The following is a 24175-nucleotide window of genomic DNA, read 5'->3' as shown; positions in this document are numbered from 1 at the left end:
GAGAAGAGCGAGATCGGCATGGTGGGACAAGAGGCAGAACTGAACTGAGAAACCCCGGGGGGGGGAACAATTGATATATAATCATGAATAATGGATCTTCATGCCATTGGTCAGTTTTGGTTTAATTTCTGTGAAAGAACACTTGCATAATTTTATGGTTGGAGTCACCACGACACAAGGAACTGTATTAAAGGGTCACGGCATTAGGAAGGTTGAGAACCACTACTTTAGAGTGAGTACACATAGCATTTTCTGCATCATATATGCTTCATAGAGCTGCTGCTGGCACAGCTGTGAGAAAACTCACATCACAATTTGAGAAGTGACCCCATCTAGAGTACGTGGGTGATGACAAAACCTTGGCATGGCTTGGTGGTTCTACTCCAGTGGTCCCCAACCTGCGGGCCGCGGCCCGGTGCCGGGCCGCAAAGGCCATGGCGCCGGGCCGCGGCTCCCTCTCCCCGCCCCGCCCCCCCGCAGTAAAAAACTTCCCAGGCCGCAAGCTTACAGCCCGGGAAGCTACTTACTGCAGGAGGCCGGGGAGGGAATCAGGGCCGGGCCGCGCCCGTGCAGGCCGCGCCCGCTCGGCCCGATCCGCGGGCGCGGCCTGCGGGCGCGGCCCGATCCGTGGGTGCGGCCCGCAGGCGCGGCCCGTGGGTGCGGCCAGGCGCGGCTCGCGGGCGCGGCACAAAGCATGGGCGTGGCCCGCGCGGGCGCGGTCCCTGCGGGCGCGACCCAATGCCCTGCCGGTCCCCAGCCTAATAAAGGTTGGGGACCACTGTTCTACTCAAAGGCGGTGGTTCTCCTCAAAGGAGGGGTTTACTCCTATGCAATTGAGAATAGGGTTGCACCTTTTTACTTCCTTAGAGCCAGCACTGAATATGGTGAACCATTAATTTTCGGGTGAGGATGAAAAAGAATATACAGTAAAAGAAATAGTGGAGGCACAGCAATAGTTTGAAGCCTTGTGCAGGAAATCTCAAGAAAGAAACTGTGGGATTTGCAACAGAGGAGCATGGAGACAGACAAAGGCTGATATACAATGGGGGGGAAGGGGGCAGACATTCATACAGAAGGTCTCTAAGAAAGAAAAATGGGGTGTAGCAGAGAAGATTTTTATTTTGCAACAATGGAATTTGAGGCTGATAATGCTGTCATGACTTTTCAGAGCAAGATGAACAGTTGAAAATAAGGTCCACAAAGGATACAGAGGGCACAGTGGCAATTACGGGATCATCACTCAACAAGAACATTTATTGCTGTTTTAGGTCTATAATTTCACTCCCAGAAGGATCCATCCGCTCCTAGGAACTGTCATCGCAGTCCTGAGGTTGTCACTGCACTGGACTGGGGCCATCTTCCCACTTCCTGGATTTGTCATTTGCCTCTCAGGTGCCAGCATCCCTCTCCCAGGGGCCATCATGTTGTTCCTGTGGATGTCAATGCAGATGCATTGGAACAGCTGCCAGTTCTAAGGGAGACAGCTCTCCATGAGGTTTACTTGTTTAGAATGTCCCTCCCAGAGAAGTTACCAATTACAACAAAATAAAATAATGCAACAGCCCTAGCAGGGAGGCCATCTCATGTTGCTGACATGCAACTCCATCCCTACCTTCCTAGAAAAAAGACTGTCTGATGACAATGGGTTTCGAGGATTAAAATTTAGGATTCTCCAAAAATTGCAGGGCACAATTCTAGCAAAGCAATATTAGCAGCACGTACAGAGAAAAAAGAATAAAATCCAGCTAGGAGTTATTTTTGATGGACAGGCTTTGATCAGGAGACAGAACTAGAAAGGTAATGGCTGTGAACTATGTTCACATTTATTTATTTGGTGCATTCTTACCCATCCCTTTCCCCAGTGAGCCCAGGGAAGTGTAGGTGGTTCTCCCATCCTTCTTTTTATCCTTACAATAGCCCAGTTAGGTATATTAAGATGACAAGACACTGGCTAGCCAAATGTCACCCAGAATGTTTCATGGCAAGCAGGGACTTGAATTTGGGCCCATTCTGCACACATTTGATAATGTACTTTCAGTGAACTTTAAAAGTAGATTTCTGCACAAGAAAATCCAGCTGCAAAAGCACTCTGAACGTGCATTATCCAACATGTGCAGAATGGGCTTTGGTCTCCCTGCCCCTAGGCCAACATTCTACCCACCACTACATCAGGCTGTTTCTCGCCACACAAAAGATGAGTATACACTCTTGGCAAAGGTTTAATGCAAATTTCTACTCTACACAATGCTTTTGGAATATTTTGAAACACAATGATTGTGTATGTATTTAGATTCGCCTAGATCAGGTATGACTAACTTCTCTACTGAAAGAAGAGGCCATATTTCACCCATATTGGTCAGCATACTCAAGCTTTTCTCAACTTTTTTACTGTTGAGAAACCCTTGAAACATTCCTCAGGTTTCAAGAAGCCCCAGAAGTGGCACAATTATGCAGAATATGATTGGGAAGAAACACCCATCTGGGGCCCCTCCCCTTCCCACCCTCTCCAGGCCCATCATTGGCCATTTGGTGAGGGGGGTTGACATATCCATATATGGTCATAAAGGTAAAGGTATCCCCTGTGCAAGCACCAAGTCATATCTGACCCTTGGGGTGATGCCCTCTAGCGTTTTCATGGCAGACTCAATACTGGGTGGCCTTGCCAATGCCTTCCCCAGTCATTACCATTTACCCCCCAGCAAGCTGGGTACTCATTTTACCGACTTCAGAAGGATGGAAGGCTGAGTCAACCTTGAGCTGGGTGCTGGAATTGAACTCCCAGCCTCATGGGCAGAGCTTTCAGACTGCATTTCTGCTGCCTTACCACTCTGCACCACAATAAATGTTTTTTTTTAATTAACTCCCACCCATTCTGGAAAACCTTCCAGGGTTGTCAAGAAACCCCAGGTTTTCATGAAACTCTGGTTGAGAAAGCCACCAGCATTACTGGGGAAGAAAGGTGGAAACAAGCATTTGTCTAAGAGTACTGGCCCAGCAGCCTACTATGAATATGTTAATTGTGCAAAAGAAGAGACATGTACAGTCACAAAATAAATTACAGGGATCTGAGCATGAGAAAATTACACACAGGTACACACAGGATGCTGCCTTATACTGAATCAGCCAACATGGAATGTAGCAAGTAATCACCAAAAGAATCTGTGCAGGCTCAATAAACAGTTTAATGAGGGAAACCTCTTAACAGGAATGTGCCAGTTTCCAACAGGATAGCAGAGAAGTCCCAGTTAATTGCCCTTGTTTCTCGGCAAAGCTTTGTAACAATCTATGGACAAAATGAGATGCACTGGCAACTACTCTATGTTTTCTCCATCTCAAGGAACATGCAATTGACACTGTTAAGAGGTTTCCCTCATTAAACCATTTATTGAGGTTACATGGATTCTTTTGGTGATTACTTTATGGTCCATCAAAATCAATATAGTCTATTCAGACTGACAGCAGCTCTCCAGGGTCTCTGACAGGGGTCTTACACATCAGCTCCTGTCCAGGTCCTTTCTTAACTGGAGATGGCTTGAACAGGGCTTGAACCTGGAACCTCCTGCATGCCAAGCAGAAGCTCTTTCCCTGAGCCACAGCCCCTTTTATTTAAAACCCTTAATCATAGGAAACTGCAACGATCAAAAAATGAGTTCCGGGCATATATTGAGTGAACACTAGAGTTTTTAAGACATCCTAGATGAGAAGAAGCAAATGTCTAGGGAAAAAGTAGGATTCTGAAGAGATACCAAATTCTTCTAAGATGCAACAAGGCAGGATGGACAACCCCCCCCCCCCAACCAATTCAATCTGCAAAAACAAAGAACCAAACTGGGAAAATATAAGAGAGGAAAGTATGATGTATGAAATATTTCTTTATACTTCTGTAAAATAGTGCTATTGAGCTTCTAAAGATTACTTCTAGATTTCCAGGTCGTGTTCCAGCAGTAAGCTATTCCCTAGCATCCTTGAAAAAGATTAATGACAAGGTTGTTGACCAGAAGGATAGGAAAGGAACACAATTCAGGGATAGACAATAATAGACAGACAGTGAGATGGTGAAGGGGAATATCATAGTGGGGACTATGAGGTAGTTTCAAGGAAAGGCTTGCTGACATCAACTTTTCATGAAGAACTGAAAGCTTGATACCTATAAAATCTTGTTGTTGAAGGAATATTTGACAAATAGAACATTTCTGTGTTGAACAAGCAGCGATCAGTTGCTGGTGAGACAGCTTTCACTTCCTGTTCTCAAACAAAAGCCACCATTTGGGAGGCAGGACCACAAGACAGACAAAAGGAAATGAATTTCTATCGGAGAAGCTCAGTTTGATTGTCATTGATCATCACCATCCAAATGGTGGCACTCACTTGGAAACAAAGTAAAGGAAACTGCATTGGGCATAGACTCCTTGCTTTTTTACAGGAAGTCATTAGGTAATTCATTATTTTCTGTTGGGATGGGAGCTGTACACTTCTATAATTGCTCTGAGAGTTATGCAAGTGACCTAATAATGAAAGCCAATTTGGCTTCCAAACTGGGAAACAAGCCACTTGTCCACATCTGTATATTATTAAAAAGTTTTTAAATACTTGTACCCCAGGGGAAAATATTTGCTTGCTTCACTGACATCAGAAGAAGTGTTCAACTTTATCTGGTGGTTTGCAATTGCCCTTAAATAGATACAGAATAGAACAGTACAGAAGGGTATAACCCCAAGATACTACCAGCAGTCCTCATCCACAGCAGGATTTTCAAGAAAATCTTATGCAAAATAAAGCCCATGAAACAAGAGACATAAAATTAGAATTTCACCCTCTGTCTTACCCTTTCCAACATATATTTCAATATTCTCCCTGGTCCAGTCAGATCTCCTATTAAGGCTATAAGCCTGCACATACTTAATTAGGAGTAAACCTAACTGAACTCAGTGAAATTTACTTTCAAGTAAATACTTTCAAGTAAATTTGCATAGGACTAGATTACACAAGGTTTTACATAATGGAAAAAAGGCTGGGAAGTGGCAGCAATGTAGGTGTGCTATGTGTGACTGTGTAGAGGGAAGTTGTTATGGGGAATACCAAATTGTTGAAATCCAGGGCAGCAGATATTTAAGGCTTGATAAAATTATAGTGTTCTGACATGAACAGCCCAGGTTTCGTCAGATCTCAAAAGATGATAAATGTTGGAGATGTAAGGAAAAGGTTGGTTCCTTTTGTTATATGTGGTGGAATTGTAAGAAAATTAGAAAATTTTGGATTAAAATTTAAAATGCTTTAGAAAAATTATGAGCATTATATTTCCTATGTATCCTGAGTAGATTATTCGATATAGTTTGGTGTAGTGGTTAGGAGTGCGGACTTCTGATCTGGCCTGCCGTGTTCGATTCTGCACTCCTCCACATGCAGCCAGCTGAGTGACCTTGGGCTCGCCACGGCACTGATAAAACTGTTCTGACTGATCAGAAATATCAGGGCTCTCTCAGCCTCACCCACCTCACAGGGTGTCTGTTGTGATGAGAGGAAAGGGAAGGCGACTGTAAATCGTGATGGGCGGCGGTGGGGCAGCAGTGGTGGGCGGTGGGCAGCAGCGGCAGCAAAGGAATTTAAATGGGCACCTCCACAATGCCCGCATGTTGTGTGCATGCGCGCAGGCATGCCTGCATGCGCATACTCACACACGCATGCTGTCTGCGTGCATGCACACATTGTCTGCTTGCGCATGCTACTGCCGCAACCCCACCGCCGCCGCAGTTGGGGTCACGGCATGGGAGCTGTTGAGAACCGCTGACCTATGGGAACCTAACATGCCCATGGCTTACAGCTATGTGAGCCAGCCACTGGATACAGGACAAGCTGAATATCTATCTCATTGCTTTGTTTGCTTATTTATTCATATCATATTTTTGTATTGTTGTATGTAGGGTAGGGTGCTTTGGCGCCCGAAGCGGCCTTTCGCTCCCAACACAGCCAGCGCTGCACCACGGGGAGGAGGGGAGGCACGCCAACGTTCATGCCTCCCCTCCCCCCCCATGGCGCCGTGCTGCTTACGCTGGGAGCGAACAGCCACTTTGGGCGCCAAAATGCCCAACCCTAGTTGTAAGTGGTTCTGAGTTCCCATCAGAGAGAAAAGAGGGTAATAAATATCAGACTCTAAATAAATAAACAGAAGGGCACAATTGCAAATATACCAATAAGAAAGAAATATGGGAGCCATCTTAAGAAGCCAGTCAGGCTTCATAAAAAGTAAAGTAATGTTCTGAAATTCAAAAGTGATACATAAGAAACTGAAGGAAAGACAGAATACTAGAGAAATGTACAGATGAGTATTCTGGACTTATAGGCACATTGTCAGGAAGGTTATGTTCAAAATGGTCTAAGACTAGGAACAAAAAAAAGGGCTTTTAAGGTAAACTCAAAGCCAGGAGGTAGAGGAAGCAAACAGTAAGCCTGCTGTTCAGTGAAGATGCCAAAATGTTAAATGGAAACAAAGAACAGTTAGAACTGCTGGGCTCCTATTTTGTTTCTGGGAACTGTCTGCAACTTAGCACATAATGTATGAATAATGGGGGAAAGAAGTGCCACTTAAGATTGATGAAATGTTGGCTAGAGAATCCTTAGCTACATGAAGTGGGTAGTTCAGGACAGAATAAACTGTATCCTAAAATAGTAACGTAGCATGTTGATGTGCTCATGGCCTTCATCTAATCTTTGCGGAATCTTGGAGGACAGGTGAGGTAAGAATCGAGACAGGCAAAAGTTGTCCCTGTCTTCAAAAGAGGAAAGGATCCAGGAAACCACAGAACGGTCAATCTGGCCTCAATACTACAGAAGATCTTCTGTAGGCCTCAATCCTACAGAAGATTAAGTGGTTAATCCACAATCATCTTGAAAGCAATGCAGTGATCAGTGGAAGCCAACATGGATTTTTCAATAATAATTCCTGCCAGACTAATCTTATCTCATTTTTTTTATTGGAGTCCTGGCTTAATGGATTGTAAAATGCTATGAGTGTAATATATCTTGAGTTCAGGAAAGCATTTGACAAATTTTCCAATAATATTTTGGTTAATAGAATGGCTATACCATGTAGAGACCTCTTTTGGGAGGAGCACATACAATCCCCCTTCCATGGAAGAATGAAACTTCAATGCGGATGTAACTACAATCCACACTACACCATTCTCCTCTAGTTGGCTAGAGTCTTCATTAACCACACACCCCAATCTCCATCTCAGGCCATTTCTGTCCTCCCCTGGCAAGTGCTCATCACCTGGCAGCAGGGCTTTTTTGTGGAGGTATTCCCCCTTACTGAGAACTGGCAGAGGAATTAGTGGAAAGGGATGGGCATAAATTGGAAAAACTGAGTTTTCTGAACCCAAACTCAGTCATTCTGCTGAACTGAACTGGTTCAGGAAATTTGGGATATGTCAGGGAGCATCCCCAGCTGACTCTCCTTTACTGCCTGCCAATTTTGGTGATGGTTGAACTGGGAAGGGTGTCATGCCCCCATTGCCAGAGGCTGCAACTGCGCCTACGCCAGAACCTTTGCTGCCAGACCCCTGCAGAAAGATGAGAAGGAGCTCGGGCAAAGCAGCAAGATGCTGCTGAATGAGAAAAGCCCTGAAACAGCCAGGTCCCAGCCAGGTAGACACCATGCCCTCTGCACCAGCATCACTGCAGCCAGAATCAACACCCCTTTCAGCCCGGCCTCATCACCAGAACGCAGAAGGGGTGATTTTGAAGTGCCAGGCTCAGAGCAAGGTATGAAGCCAGCTGGGGCCCAGCTGGGGATGACTTAATAGACAGCAACTGAGCTACCAGGTGCAGCCACTTAACTTCTTAGGTCTGGCTGCACTTAAGTAAATCAGAGACAGCTCTCAGCGTGGATACAACCTGTGCACAAGCCCACCCATCACTTTGACCCAGTTCCTGACCTGCCTGCCTGCTTCCCGGCTTTCCTGACCTACCTGCCTGCTTCCTGGCTTCGTGACCTTGGATAAGGCTTCTTGGACTAAGATTAGGTATTGTGGACTTGCTTTGGCTCTAACTCTACTCTTCTGGTTGTGACCTCGGCTTGTTTGCTGACTTTCCCTTTGGTTCTCTCTTGGATTTGTCTGCCACAGCTCCTGATAAGACCCGGACTGGACTCTTGACACTGTTTTCTGGTATGTGCTTTGGAACTTGGCTTATCAGCCAAGAGTGTGCTCATCTGGGCTGACCCTACATGTGCCCGGCTAGGGCAGCACAAAGGGTCTGAGTTACAGAAACCCAAACAAAATGATTATGGGGCAGGAGCAATGCTCCCACCCTGCCCGGGGCCATTGGCACAATGGATAGCTGTATCTCCCTGGGCCCACCCTCCCCCCACAGATGGATTATGTGACCATGGTGCTGGGTGACTGTGTGTCTCTGGGTCCACATTCCCACCACAGTCAAGGTGATTCCTGCCCACCAACCAGGAGCCACCAGCACAGATGGTTTCACTCTCCTCCTGCAGATGACAACATGATTACAGGACATGGTGCCCAGGAGCCACCTGCATTGTTGCAGGTGGTTTTGTGTCCTCGGACCCACCCATCCTTTGGGGACATGGCTTGCACTGATGATTAGTTCCCACTTCCTGCCTTGTCTTTTTTTACAGGCAACTGCAGCTGGCCATCTTTCAAAGAAGAAGAGTTGGTTCTTATATGCCGCTTTTCTCTACCTGAAGGAGTCTCAAAGTGACTTACAGTCACCTTCCCTTTCCTCTCCCCACAACAGACACCCTGTGAGGTGGGTGGGGCTGAGAGAGCCCTGATATCACTGCTCAATCAGAACAGCTTTATCAGTGCTGAGGTGATACCAAGGTCACCCAGCTGGTTACATGTGGGGGAGCACGGAATCAAACCCGGCTCGCCAGATTACAAGTCCATGCTCCTAACCACTACACCAATCTGGCTCTCCAGAACAGATCACAACTGTAGGGGGGCTCTGGCTCAAACCTGCTGCTAACAGCATCCTTCTTCCTGGGAAGGGGTAGCCATGCATGCCCATATCCCACAGACGTCTTGCCAGCCAGATTACCTTAGTCAGCCTGAGCCTCCCAGCATCCCAGAGGGATTTGGCAATGTCTTGTAATCACTTTGCCAGCAGGCAGACCGAAAGACCATTGTGGCTCTGGATAGGAGCCCCCTTCTATGTTGACTGTGACTATTGGCCAGCAATGTGAGCTGATGATAAGTTGCTATGAAGACCCTAGGCCAGGGATAGTCAAACTGTGGCCCTCCAGTTGTCCATGGACTACAATTCCCAGAAACCCCTGCCAGCATTCGCTGGCAGGGGCTTGTGGGGATTGTAGTCCATGGACATCTGGAGGGCCGCAGTTTGACTACCCCTGCCCTAGGCCATCACAGACTAGGATGCCACAGCATCCCACACCTGAGGGTGCCACGGCCCACGATACCATAACAGATTGTCCATATGCACTGCAAGTTCTTGAAAGTGGCCTGATAATCTGGGCCTGGTAAGTGCCCTGCCCATGAAAGGTGCAGGTTGCTTGTTGCTAGGAGTCACTCATTACACAAGGGAAAGTGGCTGAGAGTTGGGCCCTAATGGGAGCAAAGAGAGAAAGAGGGAAAGGAAATGGGGAAAAAAACACCCAAACTTACATTTTCTCTGGTCACAGCCGACCCTTCATTGAAATTCAAGGTTGATGAAGGTGGAGTGCACAACTGCTCCCTGGCATTGGGCCAGGATGTGCTAAATGGAGGCATAACAAAGGAAGCAGAAGCAACAGGGAGTTGAGAATGTTGGGATGTGGAAGGGGACAATGCATCACCACCCCCCTCCGAGTCACTGTCCTCCCTTCCAAACAGAGGTTCATGCTGCAGCTTAGGCAGCAAAGCCAAGAACTCTTGGGGGGCACTTGAGAGCCTCATGGATGGAGCAGGGGAAGTGGGTGCTGAGACCCCTGATGATGTGCTGAGGGCATCCTCCACTGGGGGAAAGCTATGCTCCTTACCCACAACCATTTGGCACAGGGAAAAGTGATGGCATCCTCTTGGGCCACAAGTATGACCCCTTCCACCCCCTCTCATGATATCAAACACCGAACCACAGCCCAGGTGGGTCACTTGCCAGAGGGTGAAACAGACAGACAGAAAAGCAGCAGGACATTGGGCAGATAGACACCGATTGATGGTCAGATGGCAGGTCAGATGGGAGGAGGTTTGAAACTAGGCATGAACAGCTGAGCACTAAAATCACCTAAAGTCACTGCTTGGGGCTGGAACAAGTCCTCTAGGGCAGGATGGGTGCAGGTTAGTAGAGGGGTTTCAAATGGAGAGCAGTGGTCAGTCAAGTCAGTGGGCACTAAAGGCAAACACAGATCACCACAAAACATAAAGTAGCTCAGTGTGTGTGTATGAGATCCCAAATCTTCCTACAGTTATCCCTTACCTCCACAGATGTTTCATGCTTAGTTAGTTTCTTCCTATTCACCCCAACAATTTCTGACTGGATCCTTAATCAGTTCTTTTTCCTGGGGGTGGAAAGGCTTTAATTACATCTTTACTGCTTTCAGTGAAACTCTGTACTTTTTGCCTTTTCAAGATAATAATTTTGTAATTGTGCAGTTATGATGACAAAAGGAAAAGCAGCAATTAAAGTATTTTCCCACCCGTCGACTAATAAAGATCAGGGACATTGGTACCCAACTTGGGGGTCTCCTGGTTTAATTAGAATCATAGAATCATAGAGTTGGAAGGGGCCACACAGGCCATCTAGTCCAACCCCCTGCTCAACGCAGGATCAGCCCTCAGCATCCTAAAGCATCCAAGAAAAGTGTGTATCCAACCTTTGCTTGAAGACTGCCAGTGAGGGGGAGCTCACCACCTCTTTAGGCAGCCTATTCCACTGCCAAACTACTCTGACTGTGAAAATTTTTTTCCTGATATCAAGCCTATATCATTGTAGTTTAAACCCATTACTGCGTGTCCTCTCATCTGCAGCCAATGGAAACAGCATCCTGCCCTCCTCCAAGTGACAACCTTTCAAATACTTAAAGAGGGCTATCATGTCCCCTCTCAACCTCCTTTTCTCCAGGCTGAACATTCCCAAGTCCCTCAACCTATCTTCATAGGGCTTGGTCCCTTGGCCCCAGATCATCTTCGTCGCTCTCCTTTGTACCCTTTCAATTTTATCTACGTCCTTCTTGAAGTGAGGCCTCCACAACTGCACAAAGTACTCCATGTGTGGTCTGACCAGTGCCGTATACAAGGGGACTATGACATCTTGTGATTTTGATGTGATGCCCCTGTTGATACAGCCCAAAATGGCATTCGCCTTTTTTACCGTTGCATCACACTGCCTGCTCATGTTTAGTTTACAATCCACAAGTACCCCAAGGTCTCGTTCACACACAGTGTTACCTAGAAGCGTATCCCCCATCCAGTAGGCATGCTTTTCATTTTTCTGACCCAGATGCAGAACGTTACACTTACCTTTATTAAATTGCATCTTGTTCTCATTTGCCCATTTTTCCATTGTGTTCAGATCTCGTTGAACTCTGTCTCTATCTTCCGGAGTATTTGCCAGTCCTCCCAATTTGGTGCCATCTGCAAACTTGATGAGTAGTCCCTCCACCCCTCATCTAGATCATTAATAAATATGTTAAAAAGTACCGGGCCGAGCACTGAGCCCTGAGGTACCCCGCTACACACCTCCCTCCAGTCTGATGAAACACCATTGACAACAACTCTTTTGAGTGTGGTTCTCTAACCAATTCCCTATCCACCTAACTATCTGAAAATCCAGATTGCAGTCCTTCAATTTATCCATCAGAACATCATGGGGAACCTTATCAAAAGCTTTACTAAAATCCAAGTAAACGACATCAACCGAATTTCCACGATCCAGCAAACCTGTTACTTGGTCAAAAAAGGAAACCAGGTTGGTCTGACAGGACCTGTTGGAGACAAATCCATGCTGACTTCCTTGGATCACCAAATTGTCCTCCAGATGTTTGCAGATTGCTCCCTTTAATATCTGCTCCATTATTTTACCCACAACAGAGGTCAGACTCACTGGTCTGTAGTTTCCCGGGTCATCCTTCCTCCCTTTTTTGAAGATCGGAATAACCTTTGCTCTCTTCCAGTCCTCCGGGACATCTCCAGTCCTTAAAGAGGTCCCGAAGATGATGGACAAGGGTTGTGCAAGTTCTCCAGAATGTTCTTTGAGCACTCTCGGGTGCATTGCATCCGGCCCAGGGGATTTGAACTCATCCAGTGCAGCTAAACGCCTCTCGACAACCTCTCTATCCATGTCAACCTGCCACCCAGACACCATCCCTTGGCTACTGCCATCTCTAGATGTGCCTAAACCCTTTGAAAAACAGATGTAAAATAGGCGCTAAGCCTTTCTGCTTTCTCTGCATCCTCCGTTAGAGTTTGTCCATCTGCACCCAACAGTGGGCCTATTGCCTCCTTTACTTTACGTTTGCTCCTCACATAACTGAAAAATCTTTTCTTGTTACAATGGGCTTCCCTGGCCAATCTTAGCTCACTGTCAGCTTTGGCCTTTCTGATAATTGATCTACAGTGCCTAGTAACCTGTAGGTACTCTTCTTTAGAGCTCTGTCCTTCCCTCCATTTCCTGAACATTTCCCTTTTCTTTCTTAGTTCCTCTTGAAGTTCTCTGTTCATCCAAATAGGCTTCTTAGAGCTCCTGCAGTGTTTTCTTCTTTCTGGGATAGACATTGATTGAGCATGCAATAGCTCTTGTTTGAGTAGCACCCACCCTTCACATGCTCCCTTCCCTTCCAGCATTCTCGTCCAGGGTATGACACTCATCATGTCTCTGAGTTTATTAAAGTTTGCCCTACAAAAATCCAACATCTGCATCTGGCTACAAGCTTCCTTGGCTCCCCATCTCAAAAGGAATTCTATGAGGACATGGTCGCTTCCCCCTAGGGTCCTCACCTCCTTTACCCCATCCACCAACTCTTGCCTGTTGGTCAGTATTAAGTCCAGTATGGCTGAACCTCTTGTGGGTTCATCTACCATTTGATATATGAAATTGTCAGCCAGGCAGGTCAGAAAGTTGCATGACTGAGGACGCTTCGCAGAGTTTGTTTCCCAGCACACACTTGGGAAATTGAAGTCACCCATGATGACAAGGTCCTGCCGCTTGGATATTTTCTCAAGCTGCTCACAAAGTGCAGCATCCACATCCTTTATTATTTACATGCTTTATTATTTATTTTTTTCATTATATATACATGCCACCCTCCCTTGCAACACAGATTTATTTTTTAAATTGGAGACTTAGCAAGAGGGGGAAACTTCAGGGTCTCCACCAGCATTTATGAGGATGTTCCCTTAAATAAATTCTAAATAAAGTAGTCTGATGTAAACTGGAAATGTTCTTTATTAGAGATAATGAAAGAGATACAAACAAGCACACAAAACATGAATCACACAGAAGATTGTCTAAGGAAAACAAGGGGTTAAAAAGGATAGCATATTGTGTGAAAGGCAATATTTACTATCACAATGTGGAGAAAATGCCACGGATTCAGCAACAACATGGAAAAAAAGAGGAAGACCTACAAACACGAAGGGATGTGCATATCAGATCTAACAACATATATATAGAAAAAGAAGACAGGGCTTACACAAGGGGTGTGTGCAGAGAAACCCAGAACACACAAAGACTGGTGTTGGGTACTCTACCTCAGGCTAAGCTGATGTATTAACCTCTACAACAACGAGTTGATATGATTTCCTATGTTTGACAATGATCTTAAAAGTCAAGTGATGGGCTGGTCTGGGAGGGACAATGCTCCAGAAAGAACCTCCAGGAGGAACCAGGTGATAGACAACAGCTATATTTGCTTTACAAATTGAAAAATAGTTCTTGATGAACCCTTGATTACCGGATGGGAAGCTATCAGGTTGAGGCAAGGTGCCAGGAATTGCTAATTGATGTTGGAAGTGAAGGACTTTATGCAGACTCCAGAGGGCGACTATAATAGAGTTAGTGTGATAGATAAGCTCAGACACAGAATATCATTTTGCTCTCTTCTCTTACTATCCTTTTGATGTGTCTCAGGGAATCTGCCTTCTGCCTTTGACACCTTCTCTCCACACTTTAGACTATTTCTGCACTGGGAAATTCACTACCCTGGCTCCCACACAGGAGCACAAATCCGGAGTGGACAAGGTGCATCAGGCTGAATGCTCCCCTGTGCAGGAGCGGGAACAGGCAGGGCAACCTGCCCCTCATACTATAGCCTGCAGCCTGGCACGAAGCCAGAACTCTCCCTCTTGGCACCATGAGAACAGGACATGGATTCCTGTATCTCCATCCATCCTAATTAGTCAAACTAGATTAGAAATCTATCTCTTTACTATTCAGTTCAGAATGGAGTTCCTATAATAAAAGAACTCTTAGATTAGTTTGAAAAAATAAAAGTCTGTTTGTTGTTTTGATTTTTATCTGCATGCACACACATAGACCAGATAGCTTCTGCTGCATTATAGGCCTTTGTGCACTCTAGTAGCTCACTGGAATTCATAATATTCCAACAATTAAGGTCTGTGAATGTGAAGGGAAGTAGAGATTGAGAACTGACAAGATCAGTTTCCTGTTCTCAGAGAGCCTGTTATCTCTAGGTATGCATCTCTTTGGATGGAAAGGAACCCATTACCACTCTCTACATTCTCACAGAATCTAAACTAAGTGGACCTGAGGTGTACCCTGGAGACTGACATTTGACTGGTATCCATGTTTCTATTCCTGTTTAGGAGCACGCAGTTTATTTTACCATTTGACATATAGTTGACATTTAGTTCTAATGCAATTTCAGCCAGGCAGTGTGCTGCAAATTAATATATCATCACAATCCAGGACTGACCAGTGAGGAGATTAATCTCTTCAAGTGCCATCAAAAGATGGGAGGGGACACAGGTCTGATGGCAGCTGCCAACTGTGTCTCGGAGTTACAGCATGTACTTTATCCAAAAAATGTCCCAAATCCAGTCCCTTGCATTTCCAGTCCAAGGGTCTTTGGTAGTATTTTTTCTGCCTGAGCTGCCATAGTGGATAATATTGAACTAGATGGACCACTGCTCTGATGGAATGAAGCCGCTTCACATGTTGAACTGTGTTCCTGCATCACTCCTAGTGACTCACCCTTTATTGACTGAAGTATCTCTAGTTGATGGTTAAATCTTATGAGTCATAATTTATTAGTATCTCAAGGACCACTCCCTCTTTAATTTCTTACGATAAACTGGAAAGAGAAGGAACACCCAGGCCTTTTAGTAAGCTTTCGCTTTACCATAGCAAAGTGTACACAGAATAATAAGCGAACGGGAAGAAGGACCCACCCAGCTGGTGTCTCAGCACCATTAACTCCTAGTTGATTCCACTTAATTATTTTATCTGTGCATAGGTGATCCAAGCTTGAAAATGACCAAATTGTTTGCCGTATACATTGAAATACGTTTTTAAAAAATGGCTCAAAGATCTAGTTGATACTACACTATGATGCATAAACTCCCAACAACTGTTTCAGTGTTTCTATATTGAATGCATTATCTGTTCTACATAATATATTTCTGGTAAGGTCTTGAAGGAGGAGCGTGTCTCATGGCTTAAGTGCCACTCAGCGCTTAACACCCCCTCAGGGCGGTTGTCCTGCCCCTGAGTGCCTCCTCCTCCAACTGGCTTGCCTGTCTGTCCAGCAGCCAGCCAATTGCTTGCTGAGATTTCATGTATAACTAGGGGCTAAGCCCACTATATTCAGGAATACAATGGGCACTAAATTGGGGGGTGGAAGAACTCTGTAGATAGCCTCTCCCTCCTTCAAAGTAAGGCTGCAGACTGGAGATCCCCCAGGAAGGGAACTCACCTGCAAGGGCAGTTCTCATGAAGCAGGGATCTGCAGACCCTGAGCCTTGGAGGGAAGTGGAAGGAGGAGGAGCCTCTTGGAGCCCAGGAAAATAAAATCTGTTCTCGGTCCACATATTGCTGGAGCCTACCTGTAGGATTTTGAGCATAACTTGGTTAGCTTGAGAAATGAGTGTGATGGTGCAGTAGTTTGAACATTCTTTGGCATTGCCCTTCCTTGGGATTGGAATGTAAATTGGCCTTTTCCAATCCTGTGGCCACTGTTGAGTTTTCCAAATTTTCTGGCATATTGAGTGTAGCACTTTTACTGCATCGTCTTTTAAGATTTTGAATAGTTCAACTGGAATGCTGTCACCACCACTAGCTTTATTGTTGCTCAGACTACCTAAGGCCCATTTGACCTCACATTCCAGGATGTCTGTCTCCAGGTCAGTAACTAACCCATCATGGTTATCAGGGGTGTTAAGCTCGCTCTTGTATAGTTCCTCTGTATAATTTTGCCACTTTTTAAAATCTCTTCTATTTCTGTGAGGTCCCTACCATTTTGGTCCTTTATCATACCCAGCTTTGCATGAAACGTTCTCTTCATATCTCCAATTTTCCTGAAAATATCTCTGGTCCTCCCCATTCTATTGTTTTATTCTATTTGTTTGCACTGTTCATTTAAGAAGGCATTTTTATCTCTTCTAGCTTTTCTCTGGAATTCTGCATTAAATTGGGTGTATCTTTCTCTTTCTCCCTTGCCTTTCACTTCCCTTCTTTCCTTAGCTATTTGTAAAGTTTCCTCAGACAGCCATTTTGATTTCTTGCATTTCTTTTTCTTTGGGATGGTTTTAGTTGCTACCTCTTGTACAATGTTGTAAACTTCCGTCCATAGTTCTTCAGGCACTCTGTCTATCAGATCTAATTCCTTAAAACTATTTGTCACCTCTACCGTATATTCGTCGGGGATATGATTTAGTTCATACCTGAGTGGCCTAGTGCTTTTCCCTACTTTCTTCAATTTAAGCCAAAATTTTGCAACAAGAAGCTGATGATCTGAACCACAATAAGCTCCTGGTCTTGTTTTTACTGACTGTATAGAACTTCTCCATCTTTGGCTGCAGAGCACATAGTCAATCTGATTTCTGTGTTGACCGTCTGGTGATGTCCATGTGTAGAGTCGTCTCTTGGGTTCTTGGAAAAGAGTATTTGCTATGACCATTGTATTCTCTTGACAAAATTCTACCAGCCTGTGCCCTCCTTCATTTTGTACTCCAAGGCCAAACTTGCCTGTTATCCCGGTTATCTTTTGGCTTCCTACTTTAGCACATCATTTTTCTAGAAGCAACGGCAAAAAAAAAAAAAAAAATGATGTGCTCAAATTTGTTAGGGTTGCCAAATTCCAGGTGGCCTCTGGAAATCTTCTGCTATTACAGTTGATCTCCAGATGACCCAGATCAGTTCCCTTGGAGAAAATGGCTGCTTTGGAGGATGGATTTTTATGACTTTATAAGTCTGCTGAGGTCCCTGGCCTCCACAGGCTCCACCCCACCGAATATCCAAGAATTTCCCAATTAAGAGCTAGCAACCTTACAAGTTTACCCAGCAGCTGGACTGGGCCAGAATCTAAATGCCTTTCAGCTAAGGCCAAAGTTCCTAGCCTACCTAAACCCACTGTAAGTTATGGCCTGTTCACCTCAGGCTGCCCTGAATATTGGTTCCTTTCTTTCTCCCCTGTACCTATTGTGGGAACAATTGCTTTTTAGTTTAAGGCCTTCTTATTCATTTAATCAAGCCCTGTGTTGTTAAGCCTTTTGTACTCTGTTTGCTGAAGCAGAAACGGGGGGGGGGGGCGCCTGCAAGTTATACAATCAGTTTGGTTTTTGTTAACCCTGTTAGAAAACTGAAATCGGATCAGAAGAATCAGATTGTGATTATGGACAAAGCTACTTTTTTGGCTTTCATTTGCTTTCCTGGCTTTATTACTCACCATTTTAAAAACAAAAGTGAGACTATGAGTGTAGTTTTAGAATAAAATGGGACGGTGCTGAATAGACCTGCTTAGGGCTACTCCTTCTGCTTTAAAAAATATCCAAACAATATCATACCTGTGGATGCTCAATAGAATCTAAATTCATTTCATATGGGCAAATCTTAGATATGGTAAACTGGCATTTAAGTGGGCAGTGATAACTAGCTGTCTTAAAAGATTTGTCCTATAAAACGTCTCTCCTCGCAATGCCAAATGACCATGAATTCATTTCCATGCAGGTTATTTGCCCTGGGTTCAATTCTGCAGGGAAGTGGATTTTTTCCTGCTTTCCCATAGCACTATGGTATATTTGTACACCTTCCAGGATTTTCCTGACTTTTCTCCAGTCCTTCTCAAGCAGGTTCTGCTGTGACGTTCTAGGAAAGGTCGCAGAAAAGACTGGATGGCTGCTCTATGGGCAGGAAGGTTTAGGTTTTCCCTGATCCTGCCTCTTGGGCAACCATTTCTTCCCTTTGCCACTGAGACTCTTTCTTTTTTTAATCAGCAGTTGAATATCTTTTCTCTATACATATGATATTATATCAATAATATGCAACAGATTCTCTGAATTCCCACTATTTGTTGTTGTTTTTTAAAGTAAGTTTACAGCACCTTTCATTGTGGAAATACAAGCAGGAAAACATACTTCTGCAATGAAAGGGGCAGACAAGCAAGCAGGAAAGGGAAGAAAGAAAGAAAGAAAGAAAGAAAGAAAGAAAGAAAGAAAGAAAGAAAGAAAGAAAGAAAGAAAGAAAGAAAGAAAGAAAGAAAGAAAGACTCACAAAAGCTCATACTCTGCCACAAGTTTGTTAGTCTTTAAGGTGCTACTAGACTCTTGCTCTTTTCTACTGATATGCAGAGTGTTATAGAATTATGGCATGTACCTGATAATGGTCAGGGGGTTAGGACATGGGGCAGGGCATCATCCATGTGACAGTGTGATAACGTTTAGGGGATAACCCAGATGTGACATCATTCCACTCTAGGAATAGCTGGACAATCCTAGAACAGTGTAATATCTCTTCCAAATTATCCCCAGAAGCAAAGTTATACTGTCATGTGGATGGCAGTTTACTGCATTGGCTTTTCTCCATCAGTGGATGGAACAGCAGCAGGAAGCAGGGATTGCTAGCAGGAGATCCCCTGCCACAGTAAAGAGGATGGGTGCTGCTAAGGACTAAGACAAGGAAACTGAGGAAACCTGGCAGGCGGAAGCCTCATTGCTGCTGCATTGTATTGGCAGCTACAGCAGCAACAGAGAAATCACACAATGGTGGAGATTCTGGGGATTATTAGGAAAGGCTCTGATAATAAAACAGCCAATATTATAATGCCCTTGTATAGATCTATGGTACAGCCTCATTTGGAAGGTTGTGTGCATTTCTGGTCACTGTATCTCAAAAAAACACATTGTAGAACCAGGAAAAGTACTGAATAGAACAACCAAGATAAAGGGTTGGAGCACCTTTCCTATGAGGGAAGGCTGAAGAGTCTGGAACTTGTCACTGTAGAAGAACTGAGCTGTTCTGGGGTTGTTGGTCTTTTTTGTACAATGATTTTTACTAGGTGAGGCCAAGAAACCTCTGAGAGAACAGTGACTGGCCCAAGATCACCCAGCTGGCTATGTGTGACGGGGTGGGAAATCAAACGTGGTTCTGCAGATTAGAGGCTGCTGCTCTTAACCACTACACTGAGCTGGCTCTCTTTAGCAAAGAAATGACTAAGAGGTGGTATGGGACAGAGAAAATAGAAATATTTTTTTTCTCTTTCCCCCAAAATACTAGAACTTGAGGACATCCAGTAAAGTTGATACACAGTAGATTCAGAAAGGACAAAAGAAAACACTCCTTTACCCAACCAGTAATTAAAACATGAAATTCATGGAAATGGATTTTACCCTCATGAATTTTCATGTATACTGTGATTCTGCCCATTAATACGTGTCATGCTTTATATATCCATTCATATAAATTTAGCAAATATGACAGACTCCAGACCTACATATGCGATGGCCAAGTGACAAAAAAAAGTAAGAGCATATTTTCTTTCTTTTGGAGAACCTCCTGGTTAAATACTTAGTTAGGTGTGCATATTAATTTGCAATTTGGGATGTTGTTGTTACCTCTGTGAATATGTTGATCCCACATGCTTTGAACTAGTGGGCAGAGCCACCAAATGTGAAGCACAGAGTGGCCAGTTAAGACATTTATCCGATACTGGAATAGAAATAAACCAAAGGAACAGGTTAAAGAGGAAATCTTTAGATATATTGGATTAACTGATAATGCACACGTAAAATGTATCATAAGTAGCAGCTCTGGTAGTAGTTCCTGGTTCTTAGCCTTAAATATTAAACATTATAAAGTTGAAGTTGCATGCAGCCAACTGACTCCCTACCTGATTGGTCCTGGAGGTGTGCTGCCAATAGGGAGATACCACTCTGCCCGTGAAGGACAATCACTTCAAACTGCACTCTGCCAATTAGGACCAAGCAATACAAATTGCACTCTGTCAGTGAGGGTCAATCAGTTTAAATTGTATGCAGACAACTCAATCCCTACCTGATTGGCCCTCCCAGGGTGTGTGCTGCCAATAAGGAGATACCTCCCTGCTATTGAGGGCCAAACAGTTCAAATTTGCCAATGAGGGCCAATTGGTTTAAATTGCATACAGACAATGCCATCCCTACCTGATTGGCCCTTCCTGGGGGTGTGCCACTAATATGGAGAGAACACTCTTCTAATGAGGACCAATTATGGGGCTTATCTGTCCTCTTCTTTAGCTTCCTACTGTCTGCTAAGTAGAAGAGGTGCTGCATTCTCAGCTCTTTCCCATCCTCCCTCTCCCCCAGACAAGAGAGGGAAGCTAGCTGCTTCCCCCCCCCCTCTCAGATTTTGGCTCTCTGCTGAAAGGAAGCAAATATGAGCTGCAAGGGAGGCAGAGTAGGCTGACAAGGCAGGGAACTGCAGCTTGAAGATGGACAGAGGAATGAGGAGCTCCTGCAACAACTTTGGAATTGAAGCACTGGTTTGTCTGCAACTCCATTCCCTGATGCCTGTTGAACATCTGGCTGGGCTAAGCTCTCATCCAGATGAGGCTTGGGTGGAGCTCCTGGCAAGGTTTTTCCTCCAAGGAGTCCTCCCTAACAGGACCTGATTTGCATCTGGCCATTGGAGCGCTCTTTGCTTTCCCCCATACTCTGCCCCCTCAGAAGGACTGGTGGGATTCAGCGGACTTCCCCACCCAGCCGGACCCTTGGAAATGGTAGGGAGGCAGCCTTTCCATAGCCTTACCTGTCCAGCCTGTCCTTGGGAGATGTGAGGGGGGGGGAGGAGGTAGCCCTCCATGGCCTTCCCTATCCAGCCTGGACCAGCCTTAGGGAGATGTGGGGAGGGTGGGAAGGAGCCAGACCCCCCCTCCCCCGAGCCTTCCCTGCCTGGCCTGCCCTTTGAGAGATGGGGATGGGTGGGAAGGAGGTAGGCCATCCTCTATGGTCTTCCCAGAGCAGCCTAGCCTTTGGAAGAAGGTGGAAGAAGGGGCAGAAGGAGGCAGCCCTCCTGTGGCCTTCCATGCCTAGCCCAGTCTTTGGGAGGGGAGGGAGTTGGCAGTGGGGACAGTAGTGATCTATATAGACACTGTTGTATGGGGGTGAGGGTAGGTGGGTCACTGTTCCTCCAAAGCAGCTGTTTTCTTCAGGAGAACTGACATCTTTCTTCCCTCCTCCATTCTCCCCCCCCTTATTTCTTTGTCTCTTTCTCTCTCTCTCTTTCATATTCCTGAAGGCCCCCATCTGGAATTTGGCAGTTCAGTTGTCTGCATATGGGGCTGGAGTCAGGAATCAAACCCAGGTCTTGAGATTAGAGTCCGATACCACACTGAATCTCAAGACTGAGTGAGAAACGGGGGGGACCCATGAAGGTGTGCAAGTGTATGTGCTAATGCCCATTATATTCCTAGGTACAATGGGCTTTGCTCCAAGTTGTATGATAAATGTTGGACTGAGGTTTTTTTTATGTAGGCTTTCTTTGTTGGCTTGCATAATTATGCATATGATTGCAATTAAGTATGTAATGTATAAATAAGCAATTGTAATAACAAAGGGGATCCCTTTGAGAATGAAGTGATATATAAAAAAGTGAAGTGCACTATCAGAGAACATAGGGATGACCATAGTCATAGATGGTTTAAAAGGAGGATTAAGCAGCTTTCTATAGGAAATGTCCATCCGTGTCTTATGGCAGTTCATAATGTGTGGGTGGGAGCCTAGCTGCGGTTTTACATTTGGACAGGGGATGCATCAGATGGCATTTGGGACCCTTTCAACTCATTCTGTTTTGTGAATAACGTCTAGTTTAAACCAGCTCTGTGCAATAGGGATAATTTATAGTGAGTTGTGTCTGTAGAACTGCTAAGGACTGAGTTTGAGGTCTGAGGCAGGATCGTAATCCTGCACTGTAATCAGCCCATGTGTGGTTAGATCCCGACTGCCAGATCCAGTCAGTTTACACTGAAACTGATAGCATGCACTGGCAGGAAAATCTATTTTGTTGTTTTGTATGTATGTTGGGGTTGTTGGAAGGGTTCTCTAGTTCAGTTTTAGTTCAGTCTTGCCATTTGTACCTTAGAGTGGGAGTCACAATAAAGAACTTAAATGAACTCCGTTATCTATTGTGTATAGAATTGGCAGGACTTGTCTATTCTGCACACAATAGATAATCCACTTTAAAAGTAGATATTCCTGTTCTGCACAGGAAAATCCAGCTGCCAAAGCACATTGAAAGTGCACCATCTATGTGTGCAGAATGGGAAGGTCTCTGAACCCATGGATTCAACAGAAAATGTGTAAGGATTCAGATAAATATATCTGAACTTCAAGCACTTGTAACACTATGGCCCTATGTATGTGCTAAGTGTTATAGGTACAATTCCCCGTCAACTGAAGACTTGGCCTAACCCCTCCAAAAGGATTGTGCCAGTTGCGGCATGTTTCTGTTTCACCGGGTACATCATGGGCTGGGAAGATGATGAGACCATCTTCTGTTAGGGTTTCCTTTAATCCCTTTGCTTGTTTACAAAGTGAGAGGGGAAGGAGGGCACAAAGGAAAGAAAGGAACACAGGCTGTCAGAGCAGGGCCTCGTGTGTAAAGAAACAAATGACAAGTGTTCCTTCAGACAAAGCATAAAGGCAGCTCCCAGCCAGTGGGGCCCACAGAGCTGCCTTTGTATGCAGGGCCTCAGGTGCCCCCGCTCCACACAGCTTGCTGCAGAGAGTGGCAGTACATGCATCCCAAGAAGCAGAGGCAGGAAGGAGTTATCCAAAGGGAGGCTGGCCTATAAAGGGTCCTGAAAATACTCAGGGATGCCATTCCATTCCTTGAACAAGAAGAAACAGAAGTAGCTATTATCCAGTGTGCCTGCAGAGTTTATTTTTGAAATACTGGAATGTAGGATGCTTATTAAAGAGCTGATTAACAACAGTCACCAGCTTATCAGGGAACACTTCCCCCAATATGCTACGAGGTGAACAAACAACAAACACAACATTCTCTTGAAGCATGGACTATTGGTAAATTTGAAGAGGATGCTTTCCAGCCAGCCTCCACTCAGTTACTCGCCAGCAACCCTGTGCTGATGAATAATTAGAGATGCCAGCCTCCAGGTGGGACCTGGGTATACCCTGTAATTAGTTTATCTCCAGGCAACAGAGATCTCCAGGAGAAAATGTCCACTGTATAGCATTCTATCCCATTGAAGTCCCTCCCCTCCCCAAATCCCACCCTCTGCAGGCTCAACTTCCTAAGTCTCCAGGTTTTCCCCAAGTCAGAGCTGGCAACCCTGCAAATACCCAGGATAGTATCTTACAGTCTTTAATTGAGAAAGTTCTTGAGACCTCCCTAGTTTGTCCACAGCTGCTGTAGCTGAAATCAACCCACCTGCCCTTTACATGGACACCCTAAGCAGTTAGCCAGGCCAGGATTCTCATGTCACTTTCTCAGCAACCCTAGTGAACCAGGCCATTTACTGGCAAAGGTGTGTCGGGACCTTCTGGCATGTGGTGTTTGGAAGTTCCCTATAAGTACATAGATCTGTCTTCATCCTCCCTCTTCTTAATCACACGTGTTCTTTGTGGTGCACTGAGGTAACCCTGCATCCAGATGAGAGAGTATTATTATTCATCAGAATCACATAGCTCAGCCCTGGGGAATCTTGTTACCAAGTCTCTCTGCTCTCGCCTTAATGTGCCTGCCCATTTTGTTCCAGTTTCCACAC

The 24175-nt window shown here is 45.1% G+C and overlaps 1 protein-coding gene across 1 annotated transcript in view; it reads left to right on the top strand.

The window, feature by feature from the left end:
* Positions 1 to 7997: 7997 nt before the first annotated feature.
* The window catches only part of CARNS1 (carnosine synthase 1), a 59976-nt gene continuing 43798 nt past the window's right edge, over positions 7998 to 24175 (top strand). Inside the window, exon 1 of the mRNA XM_077320902.1 lies at positions 7998 to 8021. The gene's annotated coding sequence lies outside the window, so the exon portion shown is untranslated. The remainder of the gene's footprint in view (positions 8022 to 24175) is intronic.

The sequence above is a fragment of the Paroedura picta genome, chromosome 2, assembly GCF_049243985.1.
Source record: "Paroedura picta isolate Pp20150507F chromosome 2, Ppicta_v3.0, whole genome shotgun sequence".
Classification (NCBI taxonomy): Eukaryota; Metazoa; Chordata; class Lepidosauria; order Squamata; family Gekkonidae; genus Paroedura; species Paroedura picta.
This window is presented reverse-complemented; position numbering and strand designations above follow the sequence as displayed.